Here is a 12,187-nt window from a genome sequence, read left to right on the forward strand (position 1 = left end):
CCAATTCTCAGAAAAGGAAGGGGCCCCATTGGTCATCTAGTCTAATACCTGAACAAGACTCCCTTCTACCACATTGATTGCTGAATCAATCAAACAAGCATCTATACACACCTACTAAATGCCAGGCACTGTGCCAAGTGCTGGAATGCAAAGAAATAAATGCACCCATCCTGATCTCAAGGAACTGATGTTTTAACAAGGGACGCTACATGAATATATAAATAAATGTAAGCTATATTTTTGTTGTTGAGTCGTTTCAGTTGTGTCTGATGCTCAGTGACCCCATTTTAGGTCTTCTTGGCAAAGATACTGGAGTGGTTTGCCATTTCCTTCTTCAGCTCATTTTATAGCTGAGGAAACTGAGGCAGAGTTAAGTGACTTGCCCAGGGTCACACAGTTAGTAAGTGTCTGAGGCTGGATTTGAACTCAGGATCTCCTGACTTCAGGCTTGGTGCACTATATACTGAGCCCTGTATTACACACACACACACACACATGCACACGCACATGCGTGTGCATGTGTGTGTGCGTGTGTGTGTGTGTGTGTGTGTGTGTGTGTGTGTGTGTAGACAGATGGTGCTAGCTGTGCTCACTGACCCTTTCCTTGAAGACCTCTGGTGAGGGGAAGCCCCCTACCTCCCAAGGGAGCCTATTCCACTTTGGGATAGCTGGGATTGTCTCTTGGCAGCTTCCACTCATGACTCCTAGCTCTGCCTTTTAGAAGTAGCAGAAAGAGCCTAATCCCTCTTCCACCTGCCAGCCGTCAAATACCTGAAGGGCTGTCTTGTCTCTCCTGAATAATTTCTTCTGTAGGCTAACCACCCCCGGGTCTTCCAGTTGGTCTCCAAACTCTTATACTCCTCTGTTCCATCTGGTAGGTATTTTGTGGGCTCCTTAGAAAAACTGAGGAGAGGACCCAGGCAGCCGGTGTCTCAGGGGTTCTCTTGTTTTTCAGTTTCAAGCATCTGTCAGACCTTTTTTGCAGTGGACTCTAGAGGAACACGCCTGATTTCTTTACCTTTCAATTCCACACTGAATTGGGGGAAAGGGCCAGTGAATGGATGGCCCTGTCCTGAAATGCCACTCATCTCATGGGAAGAGTCTGCCTGGAGGAGAGGAAAACAGTTATGCCTCATCACATCTCCCTTTTATGTTTGACTCGAAGGGTTTGGAGTGAGTGGCAGAGCCTGGGAGACATGGGAGGGGGCTGGCTCTTCTGGAGTTGGGATGTCAAACATGCTCCAATGGCTGAGTCTCCCTTTTCCTCAGAATCATGGATTGAGAGGTGGGAGGGACCTCATCCAACCACCCCATTTCACAGAAGAGGAAACTGAGCCTGAGAGAGGTTAAGAAACTTGCTGAGGTCAAATAGAGTCAGAGACAGGATTCGAATCCAAGTCCTCTGACTCTGAAGCTATCCTTTGGAAGTAGCATGGCATAGCAGAAAAGGCACTGGATTTAAAGGAGTGAAGAAGACCTGGGTTCAAATACCACCTCAGACACATTAATTGGACAAGTCACTTAAACTCTCCCAGCCTCAGTCTTCCTCTCTGTGAGATGGGAATAATAGCAGCACCTGCCTGCTAGATTATGGTAAGGATCCAATGAGCTAATATTTGTAAAGCATCCTGCCAATCTCAAAGTGCCATGTACATGTTAGCTGTTACATCTACTTCCTTTGAAAAAGTCTGGAATCTATGAAGTAAATGCTTTGACCCTATTAGGTCAAATCCGAGTTCAAGTACTCCCACTAGAGAGTATCAATTTTTTAAAAGCAGACCTGCGATTTCACTGTTATCTAGAACTCCCAGCGAGGAGATTCCCTCTACTGATACCCACGGGCACCCAAACTACCAGTTCTAGTTTTAGGGGCAGCCCTGGGGTGCTCAGGGATTAAGCGATTTGTCCTTATGTCAATCTGAGGCCGACTCTTCATCTACCACCCCAAGGTGCCTCTGAATATAAATACATGCAAAATTAATAGAAAGCAATCTATAGGGGGAACTAACAATTGAGGAGATCAGAAAGGGCCTCTTTTAAAAGATGGCCTGTGAGCTGAGCCTTGGGGAGAGCTAGGGCTGTCAGGAGGCCGAGGTGAGGAGGGGAGAGCTTTCCAGGCACATGCCTGTGCATCGGTACAGGGGTGGAGATGGACGGTCATGTGTGGGGATCAGTGAGTGAAGACTGTTTGGCTCAAATGGGGGCATGTGAAGGGATATAAAGGGAGGGAAGAACCTGGAGGGGATATGGAGGGTATTTTCTCAATCTGTGTATTCGTCCTTTCCTCATGCATTAGGATGAGACACAGGGTTGAGGGGATTTCAGAACGGCCCCACCTGCTTTGGACTGGGCATTCGTTGTCCTATCGTGGCTGGATCAAACACTGACCACAAGGCTAGCCTGATTAACTCAAACACAACCAGGATGGTCTCTTCTGGGGAAAGTGATATCAGAGTGCATCATGGAAGCCTGTGTGGCACAAAACTCTGATTGTCTCTATTGAGGCCATGTCCCCAATGTTTAGTTTTTCTATTAATAGCTTCAGTCATTATCCAAACCCCTGATGAGCTCAGTTAATTTGATATTTCCCCCCATTCCCTTCAGATATTCTGAATTCTGGTATGTTGACTAATGAATAATCCAGATTCAGGGCAGGAATGGACCCTGTCATTCATTCTCACCTTCAAACGAGCCGGTTGCAGCCATGGTCTAAATGATGGAATTGAATCTTCTCAGGGAAGAGCAGCCCAGAATGCCTCTGCAGCTGGTGGGTTGGTTCGTGGGGGAGGGGTCACATGGTTCTCTTTTTGGTTAACCCTGGTGTTCAGGGGGGTATTTGCTGAAATTTGGAGGACTATTCCTGGGTTACTCTTGATCCCCACATCCTTGGTGGAGAAATATTCTTTTTCAGAGAAAACATTGAGTGGTGGGTGGAATGTAAGATGACAGTCACAAAGATTTAGGTTTCAAATCCAGTCCCTGACACTTAGGAGCTGTCTGACCTTGGGCAAATCTAATGTAAGCCTAATGACTTAGCCTAGCTGGTTCGTTGGTAAAATGCAGATAATAATACAGAACCCGATGCACAAGGTTATTGGGAAGTTCAAGTTCAGTACTTGATATAAAGTACTATGTAAATGTTAGTGACTATTGCAACAAGCAGGTGAGTAGTATTCCTTTCCTGGGATTTCCAGGTCCTGGATTCAAGTTACTTTCCATGGGTTAATTTTACCTCAGCCCACTGGCAACTCCTTCCTCTCAGATCCGGTGGCTTTTCCCAAATCAGCGAGACCTCAAAAACAATATAACAAGGGAGGAAAGCCAGGCATTATCCAGCCGTATGTGCACATGGCTTCCATTGCAATAGACACAGTCCTGTCCCCATGGTCAGGGCTTCCCAGACACAGTGGAAAGAAAAGCAGCTGCTTTTTCACAAATACTTCCTCTCATTTCTGCATTAATCACAATGGCAATCTTTCACAATCCTGGTGTAGAATCTCTGCTCTTTTCTGCTACTCTCAACATCTGGGAAAGGAAAGTGGGGCTTTGTCACCTTCAAAAACCTCAGTCAGCAAACCCCAACAGGAAGTGAAAATCCCAGTCCCTTATGGCAAGCTACCCGCATGGGAACTGGGCTCTGTTATGAAGGAAGCTGGGGAGGCAGCATGGCACACTGGATAGAGTTCAAGTGTTGTATGACCTTGGATAAGTCACCTAGCTTCACAGGGCCTCAGTTTTCACATCTGTAATATGAAGGAATTGGAAAGTCCCTTCCAGCTTTAAACTGTAATCCTATGAGTGATTTGGGGAAAGTCATTTTCCTTTTTTAGAGCTCAATTTTCTCATCTGTAAAAGGATAGAGTTGGACCAGATGGCCTCTGAGGGCCCTACCAGCCCTAGATTTGGGATCCCAGGATCTTCCACTTATCTTCTGGGAGAAGAAGGCAGCAGGACCTACTTTCTCCAGCAGTTATCCCTAGTACCACACAAGTGAAGAAGGGTGAAGCCTCTTGGTGCTACCAGAGTGTGGGACAGGAAGCAGAAGAGGGTGTTTGCAGCTGGGCACAGAAGGCATGGCCAGTAGGAATCATAGAGTCCAAGATAGAAGGAACCTTAAGATCATCTAGAAGACTTCTAGTTCTTGGGCAGGGACCATTAATCTGTCTCTCCCCCTTTTTCTTTCTTTGCTACCCCAGATTAACCTTCTTCCATTCTCTGCCTGGCTAACTAACTCAGTCCAGGTTCTGGGGGTGCTGAACCCATAATGGAAATGTCTCTACCACGCACAGACTGTGGAGCCACACCACCCCCATTGTCCATTCTTAGTGACTAGGGACTGCAATAATGGATTAAATCGTATGGGCAAAGGGAAGAAGAAAAGTAGAGAATAAGGTCCTGGTTGCTGTGTATAGGCGATGTCTATAAGGAGATGGAGAGTGGAGTAATCATTTTTCAAAGGCTCTAACCTCTTCTTTGCTGTTCCCTTTTTGTGGTTCCTCTTCCTACTCCTTGAGGGTGGGTGTTTCTCAAGAGTCTCTTCCCAGGCACATTTTCTTTTTTCTACATTTTCTCTCTCTTTGCAATCTTTCGCTCCCATGGATTCAATGACCACTTCTCTCAAGGTGGATGGAGAACTAGAGTTAGGGAGACCTGAGTTCGATTCTTTCCAGACCTCTACTAGCTGTTTGGCCCTGAACAGGTCACTTAATTTCATAGTTTCACATCCTTCATCTATAAAATAGGGCCAATGGCCCCTTCCTCCTGGGGTTGTTCTGAGGATCAAATGAAATAATATTTCTAAGGTTTTGCCAACCTTAAAGCACCATGTAAATGTGAACTATGATTAGCAATATCTTCGGTGCTGGCCTTTCTTCTGAGCTCCAAGCTCACATCTTTAACTGCCTTCAGGATGTTTTTTGCTTGGTTGTTCTACAGCACCGTGTCCGAAGCAGAGCTCTCTCATCAGTCCTTCGCAAGCTCTTCCTTCCGACCTCATTATTTCTCTGCATGGCACTGCCTTTTTCTCAGTCTCCATGTTTTTCACCTTGGGATTATGACTCTTCCTTTTCCCTCCCTTATCATATCCAATCAGTTACCAGGTCCTGTCGATTTTTGTCTCTGAAGTATCTCCTCTTTTCTATGTCCAAGGAAAACACTTGTCTTTATTGTCACTTGCTTGGATTATTCCAATGGCCTTCTTTTAGGTCTTCCCTTTGCCCTGGTACATGCTACCTCCTCAAAGAAAACTGTTTTGATTTTTGTCCTTATTGGTGAGGACCTTCCTGCTCGTACCTCAGGTAGCTCTTTGGTTGGCAACTGTATAATGTACTTATCACGTATAACTGTTATGTCAGAGGCTCTCATCTACTTCTGTGAGTTTTTACGATTGTCTGGCTTATTCTCTCTACCAAGAAAATATTGGTTCTTTATTATCTGACCCCATCTAGTATGTTATCACCAACTTCCCTGGCAAGTACAAGGCCCAAAGAATGAACAGGTATTTGTGTAGGTCAAAGAATACAAATGTAACTTAAACCAGGACTCATGGTTTGTTAATGATAATGTTAATGACCTATGAGCAACCCTTTCTCCAAAGCCCATGCAGCCTCAAGCACCTACAGTCATGCACTGAGTAGGCTCCAAGAGGGTGCTTATTGTCTCCAGCGTAGTTCCTTGGTATGTGCTTTCTGTTCTCGCTCTTGTGTTCACTCCTCCCTGGTGGTCCTTTCTGGAGTTCTAATAGCCAAATGCCCTACTATATAGTACATAGCCCTACCTGAAATTATCTTTATCTTCCAGCAGATGGCAGAGTCACTGATCTTCACGTCTCCTTCCCAGTACAGCCATCTGCTCTCTGCATTGCCTGGTTCTTTCCATAGTCCTTCAGCAGGAGGTGTTATCTTTTCCTGTCCCTCTCAAGTAGCAGTGATAAGCAATCAACCAGCATTCTAAGCACCTACTATGCATGAGGCACTGTGCTAAACACCAGGGACAGGAAGGAAGGCACCCATGTCCTCAATGAGCTCTTATTCTAATGAGGAGACAACATATAAATAACTGTACCTATACGAGGCATCCAGAGGAGGGAGAAGTAGATGTCCCCGTTAAAGGCCAATCCTGGAGCTGCATGGGAGTATGCCAGAGCTCCCTTATCTTAGCTGAAATGTGTAGACTTCCAGAATCCAGATCTTAATGCATTGCCAAATTAGGGGTGCCATTCTAAGTTCCTCCCCTGCATTACAGTTCTGTTAAATGCTGACCTCATGGAACTCTGCCCAGGAGGAAGAAACAGACAGCCCTTTGCAAGGACCAAACAGGTCTCTATCCCTAATACCAGGCTGGGTCAGGGTGATTCCCAAGTCCTGTAGCCATTCACCCCCAACACTGGGGTAACCCTTTTTCTGCCATCCCTCCCCTACCATGGGTCTAGAGTTTTCATGGAGTGTCTTGATTCATGTTCTCAATGAATGAATGAAAGGTATTTATTTTTGAAATGAAAATTGGGAGTTTAGCTGTGCCAAGTACTGTGCTAAATTCTGGAGAGAAACACATTACAGTAAACTAGGATCTGCCTTCAAGGAGTTTGCATTCTCTGTGTGATCAATCGAATGTGTTTAATTTATTCAGATGACCAGGGACCCCTTCCCACAACATACAGGGTAGTAGTTTGGGCTTAGAGTGGCAGAACCAAGCATTTTATTTACCTGGCATATTCCAGAGCAGGGAGAATACAATTTTATTATCTGTACTGTCCACAGAACATTGATAATGTAGCTATCCACCTATCTCTGACGGTACAACAGAAACTTCTCTCTCTCAGCCCCAGACTATAAGCTCTATGAGGACAAGGAACAAATCTTATCTAAACTTTGTATCTCTCCTAGTGATTGGCATAGTAACCTGTACATGGCAGGTATTTAGCAAATATTTGTTTTCTTTCCATTTGACTGGAGTTAGGGAAAAGGCAGGTGGGACATGACCTGGACTTGGAAAATCTCCTGGGTATGGATACGCTAGAAGATAATTCAGTGGGGACCTGTAGAAATAGCCCCAGACTCAGTAAAGCTGACTGACTTGGAAAGTAGAAAGTAGACATGGAATGGAATTAGCATTACATCCATTTTATTTCAAGTGAATGGCCGATCTGTAAATAAATTTCAGCTCAGATTCTCCCCCATTACTTTTTAGGTGAATTTAGGAATATAATTGGTCTTGCTTATTGAATGATGCATTTATAAAGAAAGCAACTAAAAAGCTTAGGCTGGTCCCTGCTCCCTGGGTAGTGATAAGGATAGAGCCTGGACCTGGGTATCCATTGGTATGAGGAACTCATGGGTGAGGAAACCCCCTCTCCTAATGCTGGTCCACACTTTCTCTGTAACTCAGAGCCTCAGTATTGCCTAGAGCTCTGTGGGGTTAAGTGATCTGCCTAGGATCACACAGGTGTCAGAGGTAAGATTCGAACCCAGGTCAGTCTAGCTCCAGACCAGCTGTCTGTCCGCCAAACCCTGCTGTCTCTCGTTATGGTTATTTTGTGACTTCAAGTCAACAGAATTCAGGAAACATTTATTAAAGGCTTGCTATGTGTGAGGCCTGAGCATTAAAGATAGAAAACAACACCAGGCATGCCTCATTTTATCGTATTTCACTTTATTGTGCTTCATAGATATTGTGGGGTTTTTTCAAACGAATTGAAGCTTTGTGGTTACCTCACATTGAGCAAGTCTATTGATGCATTTTTCCAATGGCGTCTGCTCTCGCCGTGTCTCTGGGTCCTGTTTTGGTAATTCTCACAGTATTTCATCTGTTGTAGTGATCTGTGATCAGCGATCTTTGATGTTACCAATGTAATTGTTTTGGGGTACCACCACCCCCATATAAAAGGTGTACTTGATTGACAAATGTTGTGTGTTCTGACTGCTCCGCCCACCCACTGTTCTCTCCCCTTCCTTGGGCCCCCCATTTCCCAGGACAACAATATTGAAATTGGGTCAGTTAGTAATCCTACAATGGCCTTTAGGCGTTCAAGTGAAAGAAAGAGTCAACTGATGCAGCAAACTTCATTGTTGTCTGATTCTAAGTCATTGGCATAGCCTCTCCGTCCTTGAGCAAAACCACTGTCCTGGTCAGTCAGCAGCCATCAGCATGGAGGCAAGACCCTCCACCAGCAAAAAGATCAGGACTCATTGAAGGTTCAGGTGATGGTGAGCATTTTTTTTTAGCAATAAAGTATTTTAAAATTAAGGTGTGTACTTTTTTTAGACACACTACTACTGCACACTCAATAGGCTACAGTGTAGTGTAAACAACTTTCCTATGCACTGGGAAATAAAAGAATTCATGTGACTTCGCTTTATTGCGGTGGTCTGGACCTGAACACAAAGGGTGTCCTTTATAGTCTACATTCTCTTATAGTCCAAGGGGGAGTTTGTAATTGTGATCCTATCAATGCGGATAATCCATCCAACAGTGTTGGTCACAATCCATCCCATGTGACTCTTGTCCGCATCTTCCCATAATTAGAGCTTCTTCTTTGAATTCTTTTGATATTGCCAAATGCTGTGGAAGCATGTGGGCTGTCTATTGGTTGTTCCATGTTCTTAGTGTGTAAACACTCCATTTTTTCTAGTCATATGTTTTCATATATGTTCTTTGCACTTCTCTTGGTTATGGTGAGGAACAAATGAGATGGTATGTAGAAAAACACATTCTAAGCACAAGGTTCTACAAAAGGGCCCTGATTATCTTAACTCTTGTGTGGGGCGCTACTGCTCAGTTGTTTGACTGAGAGTCCAAATGCTGGCACCATCACTCACTATGACAGTTACACACTGCACCCAACACCAGAGGGTTGGGTTCGGTGCATCACCAAACTCTGAAAGCTGGCTCTCTCTATCCCTTGGCACTATCCCTTTTTGTGGGGCACAGCACTCATCTCATTAGTTAAGTGGTGAAGTCTTCATAAATTTCCTGAATTAGTCTCTTGATTCAGTCCTGCCCACTGGGAAAACTCTACCCTCTTCCCTTCCCTGCTATATTTTAACAGACCCCAATCACTTGAATTTGACATGTTGTAAACCACACAAGCATAGTTTGACTGTGTAAGCCATTACTAATGTTCATAGAAATCAAAGCCATCAAATCAAATACATTATAAATAATAAATAATAAATGCGTTATGCCTAAGGTACCTCCCAAACCTGGGCAAGCCCAAGCAGTCTGAGATAATCTCAAACCCAAGAATTCCAGCAGTTGCATTTCAATTTACAGATTCCCCGAGGCTCCATTTCTAGTTTGGTGGTGATGGGGGTGAGGGTGGGCAGAGCCCAGGACCTGGGCAATCAATTCTTATTCTGGTTGCTTTTCCTCAATTACTGCCCCATTGCTGACTGGGATCTCCCATCCTGCCCTCTGATCATCTCCTAGTGATGCTGATCATCTGCTGGACTGTAAAGGACTTATTTCTCCCTGAGGATTATTCATTCCTAATGGAGTGGTGAAATCGAATCAAGGATAGGCCCTGGCACAGAGAAAGATTTCTGGGATTGCCCTTCCCTTCTCTCCCTGAATCTGCCATCTCTCAAATATTTGCCTGATTGAGTGGCAGCTGGGTGGTGTGGTAGATAGAGGTCAGGAAGACCTGAGTTCAGAATCTGTCTCAGATACTTCTTAGCTGTGTGATCCTAGGCAAGTCACTTAGCTTCTCCCAGACTCAGTCTTCTTATCCATAAAATGGGGATAATTATAGCACCTACTTCCAGGATTGTTGTGAGGAATAAAATGAGATAATATTTGTAAAGTGCTTTGCAAACCTTAAATTGCTGTGTAAATTCCAGCTGTTACGTCTGCCTCCTTTGGGACATTCACTCCTTGGCTCTATTCAAACAATCTTTGCCTCACAGGTGGCTTCAACCCAAGACATAGGTACTATGCCTCATCAGTTGGGGTACAGATCCACCCTTTCTTATACCCCACTGATAAAACCCCTAACACACCATCATTATTATTATCACCAACCAGCTGACTGGGAATGTTTTCTTTTGTTTGATTTTGGCTAGAATCTGAAACACAAACGAGGGAAGAAGTCATGGAAGAATGGAACTCTCCTGGAGAAGTCATGGAAAATCCAGACACAGGAGAAGAAGGTAAAGTGTGACTTTTTTGTACAGATGTTACGTCTTTATTTCAAGAACTGAAAGCATTTCCAGTTTTAGAGTTTCCTCTGGTAATGTGAAGGACAAACAATCATCAAACATTTATTAAGCACCTACTGTGTCCCAGTCATTGTGCTAGGCACTGGGGACACAAAGACCAAAAAACAGATAGAGTTGCTTATATTCTTTTCTGATACAGCCTGTGTACAGAGCAGCAAATGTAATATTTCCACAAAGTAAACCAAAGGAATTCCAAGATGGAGAGGTTAATAACTGGGGTTATCATCGTCAAGAAAGGCCTTGTGTGAATGGTGGCCCCTGAGCTATACTCCAACATCACTTTCTTTGCAAGCATTGTTCCCTTTGGCTCTTCTCATATTTTTCAACATTTTGAGCCAACTACACTGACCTTTTTCCGTCCCGGTTTCATGGCACCTTCAATGATTGACATAAGATCACCTAACCTTTCAGACCAGAGGTTGAATTGGGTATTTGTGCAGGCTAAGATGGCACCTTTGAAGCTCTCTCTCCACCCCAGACACAACAAAGACATAGCCATGTCAAAAGAGGAAAGCCAATTATCTGTCACTGGGGATTTTCTCACAAATGCCCTTTGTTGGAGCGGCATTATGTTCCAAATCCATGTCGCCAAATGTACCTGCAAGAATGTGTCCCAATGAAAAGTCTCATGAGGCAGCTTAAATGCCTGACAAGAGCATTTCAGAATTAAGTCATTAAGCCTCCCACCTGCTGCCATCTATAACCCACCGCCTTTTGTCATGATAATGGGGTTGGGTTTTCAGCTGGTGAATTCAGCGGCAATGTAATCAACAGCTGGAAAGGTGTGTGAGTGATGATGAAATCTTGGTTATATCATCGTTGGGGTGTCTCTGCTGGATTCTTCTCCCACAAAGGATTTTTATAACTTGTGCTATAATTTAGAATTGTAACCATGTTCGTCTTTCATCTGTTTCTTTAGGAATCTTGATCATACTATCAAGTTATGTCATGATACAGTGGAAAGGGGGCTGGGTTAGGAGTCAAAGGATCTGTGTTCAAATACTGCCACTTGCTACCTGTATGACCTTGATCAAGTGACTTCACCTCTGCGATTCCTCCTCTGTAAAATATTATACTTGATGGTTTCGGAGGTCTCTTTCAGCTCTAAGCCTGTGCTTCTATGATGCCCTGGTGGATAATATCCGAGTGATTTCATCACAATCTCCAGATATGAGAGCTTGATAGTGATGACATCCTCCTCATCCTCTTCATAGCTGACCTTTGTGTAATGGTTTCTGTGCATTATCTCATTTCAAGGCAGTCATTACAGCCAGGATTATCAGGTAATGGGTTAGGGAGGAAAGCTGGGGAATTTCAGCTGAGTATTGGAACATAATGGGTTTTGCAGATCTCTGAGGTGGTGTAGGTAAGATTCTGCTCAAGGCCCTCTTTGGTCTTATGGTTCTCAGAGAAATTGTTCCTCCCTTGACCCATGTTCCTCCTTAATTCATAAGAGAGACTCCATTAACAAGCAAAGGGAGTGACCTCATTGGGACGATTAGGGATACAGAATGGTTGAGGGTTCAAGTTGAGGGTCTAAGTCCTGCTTGTGTGGCCTTGGACAAGTCACTTGTAGTCATAAATAAGAGTTTTGAACTCAATGATTTCTAAGGTAGTTTCCACCTCTAACTATGTGATCCTATGACTCTTTAATCTGGAGAGATGGTGGCTGAAAGGAGATACGACTGACTTATGAAGCCACCAGTGGTATGGACAGGCTTTATCTGAGCCACTTCAATAAATTCCAGAACTCATTTAGAGGTAGCCCTCTGAAAATCGAAGGTAGTTTTCTAAAAAACAGATGAGATAATCATTTAAACACTAAACATAGCCTAACAGAGAGACCAGGTCTCAGAATAAGGAGATCTAGGTTTGAATGATGCCTCCACCAACATTATTAGCTGTGTGACCAAAGAGAGGCCATATAATCTCCCTGTACATCAGTTTTTTCATTGTGTAACAGGTGTAAGAAT

The sequence above is a fragment of the Trichosurus vulpecula genome, chromosome 9, assembly GCF_011100635.1.
Source record: "Trichosurus vulpecula isolate mTriVul1 chromosome 9, mTriVul1.pri, whole genome shotgun sequence".
Taxonomy (NCBI): Eukaryota; Metazoa; Chordata; class Mammalia; order Diprotodontia; family Phalangeridae; genus Trichosurus; species Trichosurus vulpecula.